General features: G+C 44.6%; 1 long non-coding RNA gene across 1 annotated transcript in view; it reads right to left on the bottom strand.

Moving 5' to 3' along the window:
- Positions 1 to 21,340, bottom strand: part of LOC142009652 (uncharacterized) — a 134,799-nt gene extending 113,459 nt beyond the window's left edge. The window contains exon 1 of the long non-coding RNA XR_012644537.1: positions 21,268 to 21,340. This is a non-coding gene — a long non-coding RNA (uncharacterized LOC142009652). The remainder of the gene's footprint in view (positions 1 to 21,267) is intronic.
- Positions 21,341 to 21,694: the final 354 nt, after the last annotated feature.

Genomic DNA, 21,694 nt, shown 5'->3' with positions numbered 1-21,694 from the left:
GAACCAGTGATGAGCTCGCCCTTCACAGACCCCAGCAAGGTGGCAGCCTGACTTTACAGAAGAGAAAGAGAATTTAGTTTTAAGCTGGAAGCTGGGAGAGGGACACCACAGCTCAGGAGAATGCCTCCCAAATTCAACTCCTTCCAAAAGGAGTTCTGCACTGCTGTGACAACATGAACCAGGCAGTTCCCTAAACTGCGGTGACTAGCATCCAGCAGAGAGAGCTCCAGTCTGCCACTGGCTACCAGGAGGCAGCCGTAGCCCTAGGAGAATTCCAAACAGGACAAAAGCAAGCCCAGCTGGAGTCAGTAGAGGACACTGTCTCCCCGAGGGGTGATTGGGGCTTTTGTTTAAACCAGCCAGTACCATAGCGCTACACCACTCTGTCTTCAGATCTGCACCCTGAGGCCAGGTCTACACTAGACCTTAAAGCTGATTGTAGGTATGCAGTTCCAGCTATGACAAGTACTTAGCTGGAATCAACTTACCTACGATCGACTTACCTGACTGTCCTCACAGAAGGAGCCCTCCCTTACTCCTTGTGATAGTGAGGAGTACAGGGGTTGACTGTTGCCCCCCGGTAGTTTGATTTTGTGTGTCCCCACTAGGCACATGAAATCAAACCCTGGAAGATCAGCCCTGAGGGGGAATCAATCTTCTGGGTACCTTTAGAATGCAATCTGCCTCGAGAAAGAGCCAGAGAGGCAGCTGGGGTTCGGTAGGCTGGTGAATGTTACAAAGCCAGGAACTGGTTTATTTACAATGATTATGAACCATACCCTTTTCCTCCTAGGCCCTCCTTTGCTGTTTCCAATAAAGTCAAACCCATTTGCTTATAGTAATTACAGCTATGCCATTCCTTTCTGAGAGTTGGTTTTATTTGCTTTATTCTTCCTTGTGTTGTGGGTGCCAAAATCCTTGCCAGCTAGTAATAGGCTAAATTTTGTCAAGCGGCAACAACCCTTTGTACTGGATGGAGGCACCGGGTACCAGGGAAAGACCCACTGGGGATGCCAACTTTCTAATTTCTGAAAACTGGACATTACAGCAGCAGCGCTGGCAGCTTCGCCACCCCTTCTCTGCCTCTTCCCCTGAGGTCCCATCTGCTGCATCTCCTCTTCTCCAAGACCACGCCCCTGCTCGTTCCTCTCCCTATGTCCTGTTCTGCTCCCCCACTCCCTGTTCTCATCATTCAACCCTCTCCTCCCTCCCAGCAGGTCACCCTTTGCTTTGGGGTTGGGACAGGAGCTGCAGCCCCTGATGGAGGCTCCGCTTGCCCATGAAATGTAGGCAGGAGATGGCTGCAGCTGACCAGATGCTGTCATGGTAACCTTACATTTGGTGACGAGGCAGTGAATCTGACTGGAGAAAGTACAGGCCTCCTTTCAAATGGACTTTCCAGTCAAAAACTGGACACCTGACAACCTGAGATCTGACCCATGCAAGCAGATAATGAGAAGCCACTCCCCATGTTGGTTATAGTAAGTACCAGGGGCAGAAAAGAGAAGCAGCTTGAGGCAGACCTCAATAGAGTGGTTACACCAGCAACTTCTCTCCCCTCAGTACAGGTTTGGAATTAGATACTGGAATGTTCTTAACACAATCATTTCCTGGTTTCATTCTCATTATGAGCATGAAGCCTACCCAGCTACCCAGTGGAAAGAGCCCATCTATCTAAACAGAAAATGGAAAAACACTTAATGTATAGATAACTATTTACTCTCGCAAACTCAAATAGGTGGCAGTGCTGCAAGAAACCAATGCACTGCTATTTTCTCTTTGATTGGTTTATAGTTAGTGACAAAGGATGTACCTGCATTATTCTAATTTCTGGAACCTTCCTTTCTTCTTCCTCAGTTGTGCATGGCCCAGAGATCACCTAGTGCATATAGGTAATAGGTGCTTGGTTCATTTTCTGAATATATTCTTCATCATGGCCAGAGAGGAAAGACTTGGTGCCATTAACCATTGTTCAAAGTGCACTAGAGAAACATGTGGGGCCCAACACACAACTAGCTAAAAGACTGTTGAAAATGGATTATTGTACCGCACTTTGTTTTTACTGTTCACAGAGGAAAGATTTGTGTGTACAGTGACCCTGGCCTATATCAGCCACAAAAAGTCCATGGTCTTCTGAAAATTGCAGGAGACAGTATGGTCCGCTATGGGTTGGTGCACCAGCAGTAGGCTATCACTTAAACTGATGCAAGCTCACTGGTTTAATGGAGTTTCACCAGTCTAACAGAGCAGAATATGTCCACAGTACTTGCCAAGGAGGATGCTAGAAGAGCTATTATTTGTGTTTCGTATAATTTGGAAAGCTATGTTCAGAAAAAGGCTTGCCTCTCCTGACTGAGTGCATATCACAAATAGCTCAGCCGACTGGGGTCAGAAAGATGCTCTCACTCCATTATGGCAGCAATCACCACCTGCTGGTAACAGGTTTAATTGTAAGCTGCACATGATATTGCTCAGGTCACTCATTAAGCAAATTGTGCTCTGCTTCCAAATAGCCCACACATTGATATTTCTTGTTTGTTTGCTGTGATTGGAAAATGAGTCTGAATGCTTATGAGTTATCCTGGTCAGAATATTATTGCATATTATACGTGTGTATTTCCCTTTCTCTGCTTTACAGAATAAAGAAAGAAAATGTCCAAACAGCACACCTTACCACGTTCAGTTTCACAGAACTGCATAGAAGAGAATAGTAGGGGGTTATGCAGAGAAGAAAGTCTGGCCAGTTTGGGGGAGAGTTTTTGGAGGTTGTGGGGTGGAATTTGGAAAAGGGGGTAAAGAAAGGCTGATGGGGTTAAGGTTGTGGTGCCTTCTCTGCTATTTAGAGCGGTTTTGCCAGTGATGAAGGATGTGGATCTGGGTTGAGAAGAGGGTATGGTTGTTTGAATATTGCCTTCCTATTTTTGGTTACATAGTAATTCTGCTTTCTGCATACCAGTCTTACCTGATATACAATGTACTGCTTTTGTATCCTTCTTACCCACCAATTCTGGAATTTATAGCCTCAAGACGAATGTGGGGAGCAGGTATTGCCCTGGTCAATATAATTTTTTCTTGGTAAAAATGTAGACATTTCAATAATTTGAGTTTAAACCAATAAAGCAAAAAAAAATCAAGAAATACCAGTGGAAAGACACTAACAAGCCCAGATATTTTCCTTCCTACCTCATACTCAGTTTATCAGTCTGAACATGATTCATAATAAGGAATAACTGGTGCTCTTTTCCAGAAGCTGGGAGTGGATGACTGGGAATGGATCACTTGATGGTTTTGTGGTCTGTCCATTCCCTCTGGGGCACCTCACATTAGTCTGTCTTGGAAGACAGACACTGAGTTAGATGAACCTTTGGTCTAACCTGGTTTGCCCATTCTTATGTTACTCATTAGTGGATCTGTTACAAGAAGCTCAATGGCCCCTACTTCTTCCCATTATTACATTCAGCAGCTTCTACGTAAGGTGGAAAAATGGGTGGAAGGGCTTTCAGAGACTCCATGATCCCTGCTGCAGCTCTGGGGCAGCCTCATCAGTCAATGTCAATTGCCCCAGGGCTTCCAGGCTCTCCGGCCTGCTACCAGGAAGCCTAGCAGCCCCATGAAACCTCATTTCAGCCATGGTTCTCTGCTATGGAGCTGTGAATCCGTATGTGCTCCAGGGCTCGTCCCCTCCCTCCCAGCACCTCCCACCCACTGCAATCAGCTGTTCAGTGATGTGCAGGAAGTGCTGGGAACAGGAGGAGGAGAAGCAAGGGCAGGAAGAGGCAGAGTGGTGGGTGGGTTGGAGTGGATGCGGGGGTATAATGGGAAAGGAAAGAGCTTGGGGCAGAGCAGGGGTCAAGCACAAACTGGGGTAGTTGGTGCCTCTGGATCCTGAAACACCAGCAGATTCCAGCGGAAACCCGCCTCTGTTTAGGGAAAAGTTTCCTTCAATCTTACAGATTGAAAACCTTTCACTCTAGCCACTTGGTATTTTCTGACAACACAAAGTTGCAGTGGCAAATAATCCACCAGTTCTAGAGGTGACTACAGGGGTGAGGGTGGAAAAGGGGCATGGAATTTGCTGAGTGTTAAGACTGTGTGTGAGGGTTTTGGAGAAAGAGAAAGGCCTGAGAGATTTGCCTCTGTGGACAGGACAGAGGTGTCTGATCTTGGATTTTTGCATGAGGAGTTTGCCTGTGTGCTTTGTCTTCAACTCTTGCTCAAGGAAAGAGCACCAAGTTTGTTACTAAACAAACATTAGATTGAGAAAGTGCCTAACAGTGCATCACCAGCTTCAGCTCCAAAGGTGAAATTCCCTTGGCAAGCCCTACATGCTGCTACTGCTCAGCAAAGGGGCGACTAACATGCCCTGTTTCAGATGATTGCACTCTAAAGGACCGTTCCAAATGGCAGACAATAGTTACAACTGTCTCTATGCAAAGTCAATTCCTAGAGATTGTCTTTAGAGCCAACACACTAGTCACAACCCACATGTGGCAATTTGGCTGACTGAGTGTGTGGCTTGCACAATAAACATTTTCAGCATCATGTAGCTAATTCACTATAGCAGTGGCCACTAAAAAACTGTTTGGACACCAAAGCTGTAGGGATCCCAAGAAAAAGTGTAAAGGACTGGCTCATGGCACCTGTTCAGTATTTTCCCCTAGGCCTGATAACCTAGAACTTTTCCCTGCCCCAAACCAGAAATAGAAAGGCCAATTTTTTCAGCTGGCTGCCTCCCAGAGACCTGAATACAGTATCTAGTTTCCAATTTCTCACTGCTGTCCATTAAGTAGCAAACAATCATAATATGAAGCATTCATTCTGCATACCTGTCAATATTTTAAAGAGAGGAGGGGTGTCCTATTGCAAGGTCAGGAGAGGAGATACCACCAGCCCCTTCTCCTTCCAGAGCCAGGAACACAGAAATGTTTTTGCTATAAACAGCCAAACACTCTTAAAATAACAGATTTAAAGTCCTGCCCAGCACAAAGCAAAGTTTTCTCCTCTTTTCCCTTCCTCACACCAGTTGCACTTCACAGAGCCCTCCACCGAATCTGCCTGCACCTTGCAGGGTCTTGGAGTCCAGGCTACAGCCTCAGCCCAACTCCTGGCACTGCAGTGAAACATCCCCTTAGTCCCTGCTCTGGAGCCTGAGTCAGCCAGCATGAGCCATCCAGGAGTTTTTAACTGCAGTGTAGACATAACCTAGGAGAAAATAGGCAGCTGAAAGAATGGCGTTTTTGACTCTTCCATCTGGTGGTTTCCTGGCCAAGTGCAACAGTGGGAAAAAGACAGAAACACTCAGGTCCTACCAGAGTGACAAGCTGGAAGCAAGGGTCACATATCTGCTCTGAGGGGGAAATAGACAGGGCTCAGTTTTCCTACTTAGTAAGGTTACATGGGCATGTTGCACTGGAATAAGCGGCCAGGTCCTAGGGCCAAGAAGGGCCACTAACTAGATAAACAGTAAGACTAAAGAGGCTAGTCACAGACAGTTTAATAGTCAGGTGAGTGAGGACTTTACATGTCAATTTTAAGAAATTACAGTGATGGAGGAGACCAAAAACCTCAAAATTTGACGAAAACCTCTCTATTTAATTCTGTTAAAATTCTTCACTGACTACATTGAGCTGTGAGTAAACTATTTAAACAAGGCCCTTCTCTATATAACAAGAGCTTTGTATGGCTAGGACTGCAGAAACTGGTACAACCACAGAGTCTATTAACAAGAAGCCAGGTGTTACTCACCTTAGACAGGTTAGTAGGAAGAGTGACAGTCATCTAATGGTAGACTAACTGATCTAAGTATATGATACTCTCCCACATCCAGACAAGCTATTAACTACTTCAGTGATACGGTACATGAGAAGTGTGTTGCCGCATTAACTGCAACATTCACTTCCATCCCTGATTGCAGATTAGGTTCCCTGCATGATGGTGATAGCATTTTAAAAGGAGCCAGTATGCTGTCTGAACGATAATTTCGAAAGGTAAGAAAAAGCTTGAGAAGATTTCTTTCTAATTAACAGCAATACAAGCATTGGATGAGATTACATCAAAAAGGGTGATTTGGCCAATAGATACTATATTAAACCTGGCTCTTTTTCTTTCTTGTTATTCTCTTTCCTTCTTCCTCTCCCTTCAGACCTCAGTGATTTCAGTATGAAATTAAAAGACAATGGGCCAAATTCTACACTTGGTTTTCCTAATCTAACCTTGGCATAGCATGCATCAACTGAGTTACACCAGAGTGAACATCATGAATGAGGACACGTATCAGAGAGGTAGCAGTGTTAGTCTGTATCTTCAAAAACAACAAGAAGTCCTGTAGCACCTTATAGACTAACAGATATTTTGGAGCATAAGCTTTCGTGGGCAAAGACTGGCTTTGTCAGATGCATGAGTGGGGGTGTTTCAGAGGAGGATTTAAAGGGGGGATCTCTGTAAAGTGAGGGGCCAGAGCTGACAATGTCTATTTAATCGGGGTGGAAATGGCCCATCATTGGTGGTTAATGTGGACATTAAGAGAAGAGAAAACAAGTCAGTTCATCGGGGGGATGTGGCCCTTTGTCAGATGCTAATGTGGAGTTGTGAACATCAAGAGCAAAGAAACTGCTTTTGTTATGGGCTATCCACTCCCAGTCTCTGTTCAATCCTTGGTTGATGGAGTCAAATCTGCAAATGAATTGCAGCTCAGAAATTTCTCTTTCCATTTTATTTTTGAAATGTTTTTGTTGTAGGACTGCTACTTTTCAATCTGTTACTGAGTGTCCAGGGAATTTAAAGTGTTCTCCTACAGGGTTTTGAATGTTACTGTTCCTGATGTCTGATTGATGTCCATTTATTCTTTTACGTAGAGAAATGAATGAATGAGGGCTGATCTACCTAGAAGGGAGTAAGTACTGTAACTGCATACGTTTCCTATGTTTGTTTGTTTGTTTTTTTTTAATAAAAAGGGATTTTGAAAGGTTCTTTGAACTTTTTCTGTATATTCTCTTTCACTCGGATTCACGAAGAGATTTAGGCTTTGCAATGCTGAAGGCATAAGTTTTTAGGCACTTTAAAAAGCAGAGTAATAATGGGATCCACAGAGCTTGAGTTAGGCACCTTAGCTCCCTTTTCAATGAATGTGGAGCAAGAGATAATTTAGAATGTTATTCAAAAAACCTTCCTGCTAGGTGGGACCTAAACTAGTCAATGGGGATGGATGGAGGCCATCACACAGCTTAAAGTCATTAAGCTTAGTGGTCAGCATGCTCCCCTAGGAATTGGGAAACCCAGGTTCAGTGCAGTGCCACGCTAACCCCCTCCTTTCAGATAATGTGGGAAGTGGGCGAGGGGAAGTGTGTGGATGTTGTGGGCTAGAGTCATGGAGGATGGTCATGTGTTCCTCTGCTACCTTAGCTGGTGTGCCATCACTCTCAGGCTTAAGCTTCCCTCTGGGGAAACGTCTGAAAAAAGATATACAAATTGCACACAGCAAATTGAGTATCTTCTCCTGCTTTCCTGTGGGGAGGGGCTTTTCTGAAATTAGGCCCATCTACGTGGTGCTAAATTTTGGAAAACACGCTCTCTTGTGCCATCAGTTCTTTCTTGTAGAACGAGATTTACAGGGAAGGCGACAGAATGCTCCAGCCATGGCAGACCTTGTGGCAGACCTCCAGTCTCCCGGAAAAGAGTCTGCAATCTAGACATAGCCTCACACTGGTAAGAAAATTTGTTTACTGTCTCTAGGGAACTTTTACAGTGGAAGTATAGGAAACGAGTGAGTTTAGATGACAGTTGAGAGGGGATTTTGTCGATGACGATTCTGTGGTGCTTAAAACTAGGACTGAGGTGCCAAAGTCTGGGGTTTACATACAAACCTGTGTCAATCTGGGCCTAAATGTCTGACATCTTTTATGTTCCTTTTGGACCTGACTGTCGCAGAAGGATCAGACTTGCATGTTACAAATTTGTTAAAAATGTTGATATATTATTGTAATGGTAGCTTGGGTTTTGCTTTTGTATACATGAATCTGAAGATATTTTATATTACTACATACAGTACATTTTGACTGACTTGATCTGGATCATAGGTTTGAAACTGGCTTCCATTTGTGTAATCAAGCACGTGCATAAATGTTGATGCCCAAAATGCGTAACAGACTTTGGGTATATGAACTCTACTTCTGCTCTGTTTCCACCTGTGTACAAATTTTGTTATTTGTAGATATGAACAAGTGATGGTGCATAAAGACTTTGCATGTGTGAAGCTCTCCCTCCCCTGAAGAGGGAATACCACAAACTAGTGTCTTGCTCTAACCGTGATTTGTTCTATTTCTTCTGTTTGCATATTCTCATCTAATTCCAAAAGCTAAACTCCCTAAAGAGAACCATTGGTTTAATGCTATGCTCTAGGTAAATTTATGTCTGAGTTAACCACTGAACCAAATGTACTGGACTATTTATGTAAGGTTGGCGTTGCAGTGTTACCACTTAACAAACATTCCGGCTTGGCTGCATGCAGTTTTCTAGACTCTGACGTCTGCATATTGTACTCTATCGCTCTTTATAAGAAGATTCCAGGATTGGTACTTCTGTACGGCATTCTGAAGCCTAAAATGCCTGTTGGGACAGCAAGACGTGATGGAATTAACGAGCATGGTTAAGAGCTCTTTTCGTTCAGAATATCACCAGATTCAATCACCACTGGGATTCAATCCATTACCATCCTATTTTCAAGTTCTCAGCCATTTTGCCTTTACAAATCACACCACAAGGCATTCATCTCTGCCATGTCAAGAGTCCTACACCCTTACGATATCAGAAGTAACTCATTAAATCACCACTTTTAACCTACAGCTAATTTTTAATGCATCTATTTCATCGTCTGAATACAAGACACTTCATAGAGGAAGCATTACTTGGCCCAACTGGCACAAGGGTGTGAAAGCATGTGCTTTCAGCTAGTAGTTACTCAATAAAACAGCAGAAAGAGACATTTTTGTATTTTATTTTAAATGAGCGATCCGAGAGGTAATTTTATCAAACAAGCTGGAGAATTTATCATATTTAGTTGTCATGTGTCTTAGAAATCCATTTTCTTAGATTTTCTTCTTCTACTGAATCTTTTATCCCAATATCTCTTTCTTAAGTGTTGCATTTTTTTAACAATCAGGAAGGCAGCTTGTAAATAGGAGATATCTCCTCTCCCTTGGGAGGCTTTTAGAATGATTCTGTACAGCACTTATGAAGTTTTTAATAAATTCATGACCTGACCAAGTACAATGGGGAACAGATTCTACATAATGTTTATAGTAAAGGTGGGGCCTTTTTAGTGAACCTATCCAAATACAAAGATACTACCCTATGGAGACTAGCATATACTTAAATTACAGATAAAAGAACATCCAGTACATTTTTAATTTGCTTCCATAAAAATGCCTCTCTGTTTCTTGACATCATCTAGCATCTTGCTATATTTCTTGACGGTCACACAGTCTGTTCAGCAGCCTTTCAGACATTATTCCTCTTTTCAGAGACAAACTATTTGTTTTTTAGAATCTTGATAAAACACGTATGTAAGTAGCTCTTCAGAGTTCACGGACTACAATCTCTAGCCTAAACAAAGGTAACACCCGTGGAACTACAATTCTATAATAATCCTTCCCAAATATTCCTCTAATCTTATCAGCTGCTTTCTCCAGGGCTGAACTTCTGCTCTGAGTGTGCAGTCATAACTCTGCAAGTATTGAAAAGATCAGGGCTGCTCAGTTTTCACTTTCTGATCAGGCAATGGTTGTTCCATACATATAAAAGTGCCAGCATTGTGATGGATCTAGTATGACTGCAGCAGAAAGCACATCCTCCACGTATGATTTTATAATACAGCTTTGGTTCTCTCTCAATATTTAGCTTGGAAGTTATTCCATATTTTCCCCCATTCACCTTCTGCGGTCTCCACAGAAATACGTTCTTTATGATTCTGATTTTAAAGTTAAATCCCATCCCACACAGCAGCTTAATGTTACTATTCCAACTGAATTTATCCCTCGGTTTTATCCTCTTCTGTCTCCTAGCAGAAATGTGTCACAGTTGCAGAAAAATCTCTCTTCAGAAGAAGAACAGACCTTTATGACTTCACTGCTCTAGGGTTGTTTATCCAACCTGAGGTCCGTTGGTCTCCCACAAGGGTAGGCTTGAAGTAAATGGCTGCATCAATATGGGACTCTCACTGTAAAGCAGGGGTCTCAAGCTCACAGCCTGCGAGCCATCTACAGACCAAGCGGTTCCACAATTTGGCCTGAGCACATCTGCCCCCACGTGAAGGGGGGGCCAACCACCACCCTGAGCTCCAGGGCAGAGTGGGGGGGTGGGTTCTTGGGTGGAGTCTCAGGCAGTCAGCCCTTAGCACTGCCTCAGCTCTCAGAGGCATGTGGAGTAGCTTGTTAGCAGCAATTCAAAGGGAGCTGAGGGTCCAGCTGCTGCCCCAATAGCAGCTGTGGTGGCCAGGAGCTCTGGGTCCCTTTGAAGTGCTAGGCCCTGAAGCAGTAACCCCCCTTGCTCCTCCTAGGCCTGCAAGTCCCTGTGGTCCTAGGGGACGTCTGTACCTTTCTCCCAAGCCCAGCTCCTCCTCGATCCTCACCCTACTTCTGCTCCACTCTCCCCGCCACTGCATCCCCTCCCTCAAGTCACCTGCCCCGAGGGACACAACCTCAGGGTTTACTGTGAGGCCAGGCATGGGGTGGCAGCAGGAATCAACCCCCACGCTGACTGTGGTGGTGGGAGCTGCAGTGAAGCAGCGTGGCCGGGCTAGCCTAGGAGATCAGGGTGGAGCAGAGCAGAGGCTGCTGCATCACTCCACATTCCCACAGCTCTAAGTGCCATGGAGAACGAGGACGGGTGGGTGGGCCTGGCCCCTGCTGCTGCCCCCAGCCTGCCCAGGTCTCCACAGACTAACCTGAGTATAGGTGAGCATCCCCTTCACAGGACAGTTGGGACAGCCGCTGCAGGGTCCAAAGTGCAAGGCCGAGGGTAGCTGACCCAAATCGTCCTGGAGATGGGAAGGTTCTGTACATACCTTCCCCGGCCCACAGGGACGTGCTGGCAGCAGCACAGAGCTAGCAACTGGAAGTGGCTCTAGCCCCACTGCACAGCTGGTGGTGGCTGCAGGCAGCTCCAGGGGTGGCAGTGGGAGGGGTTTAAATCGCCTGAGGTTGGCATGTGGGGCCATGGGACGAGGAACGCATGGAGATCCCGCCCTACCCCCCGAGCTCTACCAGATGTGGGAGGTTGCTGGTCTGCTAGGAGGATTTAAGGACTGACACTGGTCCTAAGGTAAACTGAGTTTAAGACCCCTGCTGTAAAGATTAGTAACCAGAACAGTCTTGTTTGTTAAAGCAACAAAACAGAGTCCTTGTCTGCTCTTTTGGCAACAGGAAGAAATTACATTACTCTGTTGTTGCACTCCCTCTCCCTTTAAAGAAAAAGAAACAACAAAACTCTCGACAAAGGAGTGACTCAGCTAACTTTTGTCTCTGACATTTTGCCCTCCCCTGAATTCCTGAGTTTAGAATCTGCATTAAAAAAAAAAGCAAGGGTGCTCCTTTGGTATTTGTGTGCCTTCATGATGTCCCTCCGCAGCTCCTCTTTAAAGGAAAACAAATAAAAACAAAAGTAACCAATTGTACATGGTTAATTCAACCTCTGAAATTGCGGCTTTCTCCTCACTGGTGATAATCAGTTACATGAATAGCTAAGCCCCAAGGTCAACATGCTCAGAAGTAGCTGCCTAAAGTTGGGCATTTCAATAGGTGATTAAAGTATCAAATATGGCCATGTGCAGCCTCCTGCCACAGCCACCTTTACTGCTCCCTGTGGCAGCAGCCCTTGCCCTAGGCTGGCTCAGCATCATTTTGTTATAGTGCAGCAGGGCTTCTGCCTCTCTGGCTGTGGGAGGGAACCAGCCCTCTACTTCTAACCCCTTTGCCTCAGTCATATATACATATATTGTCAGCAATAGCCATACTTTGGGGTATACATTATTCTTGACATCGAAAAGTATTACTTTAAGTGCCACTAACCTAGTGTATTTTAACTATCAATACTCCAGCCACTGTTAATTGGGTGTTGCAGCAGCATGTGTCGCCACAGCAAGGCCTCTGTTGAGGACCGAAGTCTTAATTCATCATTTGGGCATCTAAATAGCTGGTCTGATTTTCAGATACATTAAGTAGCCACAACTTCCACTGAATTTAAACCCTGCCTGCCCACCCAAGAATGAAGGGGGCTTTGGCCATAGGACAAGTAGCTCAGACCTGCTGCTGGGGAGGGCAGAGGGGGCAGTTGCTCCTGGGCCCTTTAAATTTCTGTTGTAGTGCTGTGCACTATGCTTGGGGGACTGTCAGGGCTGGCTACGGGGCAGAGGGGCCAGGGCAGCGCACTCCAAGTGGTGTTGAGGGCTGGCTGCCCCAACCCTGCCCCCTTCACCTGAGGCCCCGTCCCTTCCAGGAGCACCTTGCCCTGGAGCCCAGCAAGTCTTGCCCACAACCCCCTGCCAATTTAGCTAGTGAATTGTTGAGATATTAGGATACATGCTGTGTTTTGACATAAGGATTACATTTACAGGAACTAGAACTGAAAGAGACCTAGAAGGGCAAATCCATCCATTGAAGTCAATGGAATTATACCGGGGATCATTTTGATCCAGGGCTTCAGAGACTATCTAGGAAGGGTGAGTATTCCGCAGTGTAACAGACAGGAAGGTTTTTCTGCTGTTCACCTTATGTGTCCCATTTCTTAACTTCATGCCACTGCTCCTAATCTTATCCTTCATGTAGGAACATCAACAATTGCGCTCCATCACGTCGGCTAGCCCCTTCCTGTATTTAGAACGTTAGCCTGACAGTTACAGTAACTGAAAAAGGGGATCCTGGTTTTAAAGTACATCTTAATTATTTGCTTCCTTCTTCAAGGTAGTATTTTTATTACATAATTCATTTTTCCAACATAGTCCCCTACAGATGACAGCTGCAAGTTCACATCTAGTATGTCAACCCCACTGCAGATGAGTGAAACACATATGTGCAGTTCCAGCTAAAACTCACAGGCATCTTTAGTTTTCACAAAATACTCCATGTATAAATGTTTCCATTTGCATTCAGGATATCCACACAGCCCAGATGCAAGTCTGCCTCGGAAGTGGAAGCTTTATGTAATTCCTTTTCATGCCCCACCTCCTCCTCCCTTGGTGGCGCAGGATGCCCTGCCAGGCTGTCAGGATACTTCTCCTTCTGCAGCATGTCCAAGTGCCTGTTCTGATTTAGCTGAAGTTATCAATACAAATCAATTTGCAGCTGGTAGGTAGAGTGGAAGGAGATAACCACTTTCTGATTTTGCTGTGCAGTGTGCCAAGATGCTCAAATGTGGATCATCCACACAATCATTTTTGTTTATTCTTCAGCCATCTTGACGATCTCTTCTTCACCGCTGCTCAGTGAGAGAGTGAATGAAGAGCAGCCCCTTCTCCCTGCTATGTAAAACGTAAACCCCCTTCTCCCTGCAGCTGCCCAAATGGGAGCATAATTCCGCATTTTGCCTTGAAGATTTGTATCAAACCCTATTTTAACGGCCTTTTTATTTCTATCTTTCAGCTCCTCATGTTTGTTCACCTGGCATTTTAGCAGCTCTGTGAGAGAGACAATAGGCGTCTGTACAGGAAGCATACCTCAGTGCAGTATGAAGGAGAAAAGGAGCTCAAATATCTTCTGGGATAGTAGTGGTTGCCATCCTTGAAGGAAAGGAACCATTGTCTTCTGAAGCTCAAGAATCCGGAGGACAGGTGTCTTCACAATCTGTGTGAATTCTGACTTATGCAGAAGTAGCGCTGAAGTGCTCTGTTCTGCAGCCACCTCTTCCTGCTATACTCCAACATGGTGCCCCCTTCTGCTACTGCCTGCCTCTTTCCTTCCCAGTTAGGCCACTGTGCACTATTTTAAACTGATTGACCACACCAGAAATATTCGGACCTCTATGGTTCAGGAGCCAAATTAGCAATCAACGGTACCCCAAAGGGCCAGAGTCATGTGAATCCATTGTTTCATATATTCCGTTTGAATTCTCACAGAAAAATGCCTGACCAAGTATTATTTTACCAACTACGATTGGTTGATAACAGTAATTAACCAATCAGGATGCTCTTCCTGACACTGGTTACTGATTAGATCACACATTGTTTTAATGCCATGCTCTGCAAAGAGCTATGTGCAACTCTCAAACCTCAGTGTAGACAGTGATACTTGAACTATCAATGCTCTCACTTAATAGTGCAGGACTCTGTAGCTTTTCTGGACCAGGACTTTGTATGAGGGATTGCCTTATCATTTAGATGCAAAGTGATGCACCAACCAATGGGGAGAGGGGACTGACTGGGGGTGACAGACATGAGCTCAAGGTCATTGGTCACTTTACAGAGCAGTAATCCTGTTGAACTGAGAAACAGTATGTTGTAGGCTTAAACTGGAGCCATGAAATCCTGTCCAATTGGTGACTGGGGCATTTGTAACTGGGACAATACCAGACACTGGGAAAGAGTGTCTTATTTAAAAAGCAAGAAGACGCTAAGGCCTTATTTACATTACCACGGGCCATCTGTGAAGTTGATGTGGTTTAGTCTGCTTATCACAGTGTCTTCACTGCAGTAAGTCAACAGCTGAAGCTCTCCCATTAATTCCACTTACTCTTCTCGTTCTGGTGGAGTACCAGAGTCCATGGGATTGCATTTGGGCAGTTGATTTACCAGGTCTGTATTAGACATGGTAGACTGGATCAATGACAGCCCACCAATCCACCTTTTGGAGAAGACATACACGAAGATCTTTGTCACTAAAATGTTGGTGGAGGAAGTCTCCCAGGATATGAACTGAAGAACATTCCTAAACTTCCCATCTGTCCCAGCCAGAAGACCCCACAGCAGCCACAGGGTACTGTTGGCATAGCAAGATTTTGCAAGATGCACTTGTGCTTATAGGAACTGGTGATATTCAAGAAAGTAATAGCATGGCTGGGATAGCACTGTCCAAATATCATGTTGCTGAGCACAGGATAGAAACTTATATGAGATAGACACTAGACCGCTGCCTGGGACTGTTCTTGGAAGCCAGCACATCCTGGAAATAAAGTAATGCACATGGTTACACATCAAGTATCGGAGGGGTAGCCGTGTGAGTCTGGATCTGTAACAGCAACGAAGGGTCCTGTGGTACCTTATAGACTAACAGAAAAGTTTTGAGCATGAGCTTTCGTGAGCACAGACTCACTGATGAATCTGATGAAGTGAGTCTGTGCTCACAAAAGCTCATGCTCAAAACTTTTCTGTTAGTCTAAAAGGTGCCACAGAACCCTTCGTTATGGTTACTCGTGGCACAGGGCAATTTTTGGAGAACTGGAATAGTGTTTTATAAATTAACAACAGCCTTTACTACATAAAAATCAGAACAAGCCAAATTTCATGGAAATGGGCAAACTGCATGCTACCCCCTGAATGTCTGCAATATGTACTCAGTTCCCTAGCATGTGTGCAAAGGGCTTTGATTAATCCCATTTGGCAGTTTGCACCTACTGGTCCCAGGGGGCAGCTGCATCCAGGTGGAAAATACCCCTGGGAAGGTTGTGCAGTGGTAGCAATTTCAGCCTCCTTTAGGGTAGGGCAGATTTAAAATGCCTCATTGCATTTCTTGGGTGACTTTGCAATATCCCCTTCCTAAAATGTCCTGCCCCTTTATGAGCTCTGCTGGCCAGCAGCACTGATAAGGAGATGGGCAATTTTCCTCATTCCCTCTTCCTCCCCACCCCCCCCACCTGCTCACACACACAACTCTTTTTCCATGAGAGTCAGCACACTTCACACCAATCCAGGTCAAGTATCCATCACATCCTGTCCAACCAAGCAAAACACAGAAGCTCAAATCGGCTTGAAACTGTGTGGTGAATAAATTCTCTAGGCTTTCATTTTGCTTAGACTGAGCTCTCTCTGTTTTCTGGTATGACTCCTCCTAGTGCTAGGTCACCCTGGAATGGATTGTGTTACTTGTCTTAACCACAGAGCTGCTCATGTTGTGAATTAAAGATCCCTTGCTGTACCTTATCATCCTGTACTTTTTGTGTCACGGATCTCTCCAGCTGCGGTGTTAATATACCAAGCACTTGGCAAATGCTGTACCAGAAACATGTTTGCACAGCTACAGCTGTGCACATAGCTAACTCACTGTCACAGCCTGGGTTTATAAACCTATATGCTCTTTTACAGCTAACCCAGGATTGTCAAATGCCTGACTGCCTAATGTTGTTTCCTTTGCCTGGCACCACAACAAACAGCTAAGCACATTTGTCACATTTGGTCTGCACAGTCTACACACTTTTGTTCCTGCTGTTTGGCTGCTATCTCTCCTGCAGCCCCTGGCGTCTGATACCAGCCGACAGCTACTAATTGATTCATGTACATAGTACCACTGTTCTGTACTCCTGCTTGTTCTCATACAATGCATCAGCCCCAGATTCACAGGAGCTGCCCTAATTCTGTTTTCACCTCAGAGGGACGACTGTGTCCAATCCTTCCACCTTGATCAGGGAAATGACTTTCCCGGCTATTGGCAGTAAAGCTGGAAGCATGAGTACTTCCTTCTCAACACTAAAGTCTTATTCCCTTGCGGGGTTGCACCTTTGTCACTGCCTTTTGATTTCTGTCAGTACTTTTGGTGCCATGAATGATGAATGAAATCATCTAGAACAGCCTTGCTAGATGGAGTAGTAGAGAGATTCGGTGCTTAACTTCTCTTGAACAGGAATGTGGTCATGCGATAGCAGGAAGTTTTTTCAGCATACTGCAACATTGTGCTGAGGACACAAGTAAGCAACTCTTTCTAGGACTTCAACTCTCCTACAAAGATAGCCGCACTCAGTCCTTCCATGCAATCCAATCCTTCTCTGACCTATCAGATATCATTACTACACATGCAAGTCTAATGCTTGCACCGAGCCCACACAGAGCAGTTTTGTTCTTCTGACAAGGCATCCACCTCTCACAGGCAATGGAATTGCCTTACAGGCTGGGTATGTTTCTTTTTAGGTTTTGAGCCACACACTCCAAATCAGAGCATTTAAATTGTGTTGTGTTTTTAACTCCTTCAAGTACCACAGAGATTGCCATAAAGATGAAGCTGGCTAAGGTCAGACGTCAAGCATGATCACAGCACGAAACGTATTTAACAGAGGGATGGTCTCATGGTTGCCCCCCTTCATAATCAGCCACAGTAACTTTCCCCTCATCATTATTACGTGAGCTACTTCCCAGCCTCTTCACAGTTGAGTAATATCCACGTGGCAACTATGACGCTTGCTTACAAGGACCAGGTACTTTTCAATGGCTTTAGCATGAGCTGCATGTTGCTGTTTGTGAAGAAGGAAGCAATCAGGGTTTACCTTTTGCTCAATGTTTCATCACTCCCTCACATATACACATCTGCTGTGCTGCTGTCTCTCACCTGGAAGCAAAGAGGAGAGCCAGGATCAAATGACAAGACAGGTCTCAAAGAACCAGCTCACAAAAACAGGAGCTGGGGGATCTGAGTCCAGTTTAAAAAAACAATTAAAAGGGAAGCAAAACGAAGGTTAAAGGAGGCCTCGTTCTAGCCATAAGCTAATTTAGCTTCAATTTTATCTTTTGTACCTTGGGAAACTGAGAGGGAAGTGATGGAAAAGAATCCTCAAGCGCTGCGAGGTAAGGTTACCATGAAAATAAAGCTGTTACAAGGGGTCAACAGAAAAGCTTCTACAGCCTACGTATTGGTCTTCCTCATTCCTTCTTTTCAACAATTGGTTACCGTGATGTGGCTGTGATATGTCACCATGTGAAAAACCAAAAAGAGATAGTACATTGGTTAACTGTTCCTAGCAAATCACAGCTAAACAGAATGGCTACGTCTACACGTGAAGCCAACATCGAAATACCTTATTTCGATGTAGCAACATCGAAATAGGCTATTTCGATGAGTAACGTCTACACGTCCTCCAGGGCCGGCAACGTCGATGTTCAACTTCGACGTTGCGCGGCACCACATCGAAATAGGCGCGGCGAGAGAACGTCTACACGCCAAAGTAGCACACATCGAAATAAGGGTGCCAGGCACAGCTGCAGACAGGGTCACAGGGTGGACTCAACAGCAAGCCGCTCCCTTAAAGGGCCCCTCCCAGACACAGTTGCACTAAACAACACAAGATACACAGAGCCGACAACTGGTTGCAGACCCTGTGCCTGCAGCATGGATCCCCAGCTGCCGCAGAAGCAGCCAGAAGCCCTGGGCTAAGGGCTGCTGCCCACGGTGACCATAGAGCCCCTCAGGGGCTGGAGAGAGAGCATCTCTCAACCCCCCAGCTGATGGCCGCTATGGAGGACCCAGCAATTTCGACGTTGCGGGACGCAGATCGTCTACATGGTCCCTACTTCGACGTTGAACATCGAAGTAGGGAGCTATTCTGATCCCCTCATGAGGTTAGCGACTTCGACATCTCGCCGCCTAACGTCGAAGTTAACTTCGAAATAGTGCCCGACGCGTGTAGCCGCGACGGGCGCTATTTCAAAGTTAGTGCCGCTACTTCGAAGTAGCGTGCACGTGTAGACACAGCTAATGTGATGAATCACAGGAAATAACTGTGATAAGGGGTAGGGACATGTGGCCCTTGTCCTAAACTTCATAAACAGCCTCTCCGAAAGCCCTACAGCAGAGATTACAGTGGTGTAGATAAATAACTGTCTAGAGTACTCCATTTTTCTCAGCGCTAATCACAGGCCCAAAAATCAATGAACTCTCCCCACAGTATGGCTGAAATATTCAACGAAACAGGCAAAGTACAGACCTTCAGGTAGATGATGAGTTAAGGTTGGGATGATCACCAATTAGAGATAATTATTTGTTGAGTTTAAAAAGGTTATTGATTTTTTTTCTGCTGAAGAATTGAGGCTCCTTGATCTCTGCCTCTCTGTCTTTTGTGTGATACGTTAACATATTGGTACTTAGATAATATGTGAGTGGTCTAGGGAAAGATTTTAAGGTAATTTCTGCAAGCCCACCTCTCTTTTCAGTCTGTGCTTAGTGAGACTTGAAAATTGCTTCCCTTTCTCCCCACGAGCAATTGATTCCAAATCTAACTCATGAATGGGAGGAGAAAGCAATTCTGCCGTCTCAGTCAGAGAACAAATGTTAATTCAATCACCATGCAAATGTAATTATTGCCTATAAGATGATGGAATGGGCCAGGGCTGCAACTATAAAATATCATTAGCAAAAATGGTTTGTTCCCAGTTTTAAATGCTCGCTTGTATAAATAAACACACAGAGAAAGTGGAAAAGCCCACTCCACATGCACCATCTTTTACTTAAGAGAAAACGGCCCCTTCAGACTACTGCCCAGCACTTTTGCTATCGAATTTAGAGCACTTCACGCTCAGAAACTACATTCTCCCTTTCTGACTGCCAACAAACCATTTTTTTAAAGAATTCCCCAGTCTAAAAGTCTAGCATCTGACAAAACAAAGCAGCAGATATGTAGCACATTAAAGACTAAGAGAATGATTTATTCAGTGATGAGCTTTTGTGGGACAGACCCACTTCATCAGATCAATTTCATTTCCAATACAGACTGACATTTATAACTACAGAGGACCCCCACAAATGCAATAAAAACTGACAAATCAAACAGGATAGAAGGAAGGGGTGAGGGGTGGAGTGATATTAATTGTCCTGTCTGAGATAATTACGAGCATCAAAGGAATGGAAGCAGTCCTTGTAATGCTTGAGGTAATTGATATCTCTGTTCATACCATGTGTTAATGTGTCGAATTTGAATATGTACTCTAACTCACAAATCTCTTTCTCTAATCTGTTGTTAAATTATTTGTGCCCCAGGACACAGATTCTCAGATCTTTAATAGAATGGTTCACGCCATTGAAGTGTCCGCTGACCAGCTTACCTGTATTGAGTTTCTTGATGTCTGCTCTGTGTCCATGTATTCTTTGGCAAAGGTTTTGCCCAGTCTGTCCAATGTACATAGTGTCAGGGCATTGCTGGCACATAATAGTATATAAAATGTTACTGGAAGTGCAAGAGAAGGTGCCTTTGATCTTGTAACAAACATGGTTAGGTCCAGTGATGGTATCCCCAAAATAAATATGTGGACAATGTTGGCAGCGGGTTTGTTTCAAGGAAAAGTTCCAAGATTCATCTTACTGTTGCGTAGCCTGTGATTGCTGGTGAGAATCTTTCTCAGGTTAGAGGCTGTCTATATGAAAGGACAAGCTTGTCACCTAGAGCCTTCTGGAGTGTAGCATCCTGATCCAGAATAGGTTGCAGATTTTTAATGATGCATTGCAGGGGTTTGAGTTGGGGGCTATAGGTGATGACAAGTGGTGTTCTGTTATTGATCTTCTTGGGCCTATTTTGAGTATCCAGTTTCTGGGTATTCATCTGGCCTTGTCAGTTTGGGGTTTTTTTTTTTGGTTTTTTGTTTTGTTTTGTTTTGTTTTGTTTTGTTTTGTTTTTTAACTTCTCCTGGTAGGTAATTCAGTTTTATACATACTTGGTAGAGATCTTGTAGTTTTCAGTCTCTTTCAGTTAGGTCAGAGCAGATGTGATTGTATCGAAGGGCTTGACTGTAAATGATGGATCATGTGGTGTGAGCTGGATGGAGCCTGGAGGCATGTAGGTAAGTGTAGCAGTCAGTCTAGCATCTGCCTGGGTTTAATGAATCAATCACGGGCCCTGCCTGTCTACTCCACCCTTCCCAACAGGCAGGCTATTAATTCTTCCTCAACTGTGGCTCAGAGAGGGCACCATCAAAGAGAACACCAGAAGCTGCATGAAGTGCAGAGCTACTCTGGAGGCTTTTCTCAGAGGGATGGCGTTATCTGGACTGCTCATGGAAGGCCCTTAAGGAGCCTTCCTCTTTGCTGATAGTACTTGTTTCTGCAGCTTTAGACTCAGCTGGACAAATACTTTCTGCCACAAACACAACCTCATTGTTGCACTATTTGCTTCCTAAATGATCACTGGGATGGCAAGGGTTAAAAAGTCTGAACTGACAGAGGCTAGAGTGCTAGGGAGCACACACTCGGAATACCTTGAGGCAAAGAAAGTGTTGGATAAAATAAGTGGATAAATGGACAGCATAAACAACAGGATACACATTAATAGAAACCATGATAATATTGTTACGTAAATTGTATGTGCACTCACCCTGCTTGACACAGATTTCCTGTCAGTCTCTGGGCAAGTCACTCAGCCTCTCTCTGCACCTCAATTATCATCTGTAAAAGAGGGAAAATTATATTTGCCTATTCCACAGGCATGTTGTGAGGATAACCACATTACAGGCTGTGAGACACTCAGAACTTTAGATAGCCCCTGAACAGATTGGGATATTGCCTCAGGTAAAAAAAATACCTGAAACTATAAAGAACTCCAAAGACTGGTGACAAAAATTATGACAGACATGGAAAGTTTTGCAGTGCAAGTGAACAGAGTTGTGTATCTTGCTTCTTGTGAGCAAAGATATTCCAAGATAAGGAGTGTAAATTCTGTGCACCTATTTGCATTCTTATCAGCAGAATAAATTGCTAATGAAGTGAAAGGTAACAGATTTAACACTGGTGATAGGAATTTT

This window comes from Carettochelys insculpta, chromosome 2 (genome assembly GCF_033958435.1).
Source record: "Carettochelys insculpta isolate YL-2023 chromosome 2, ASM3395843v1, whole genome shotgun sequence".
NCBI lineage: Eukaryota > Metazoa > Chordata > Testudines > Carettochelyidae > Carettochelys > Carettochelys insculpta.
This window is presented reverse-complemented; position numbering and strand designations above follow the sequence as displayed.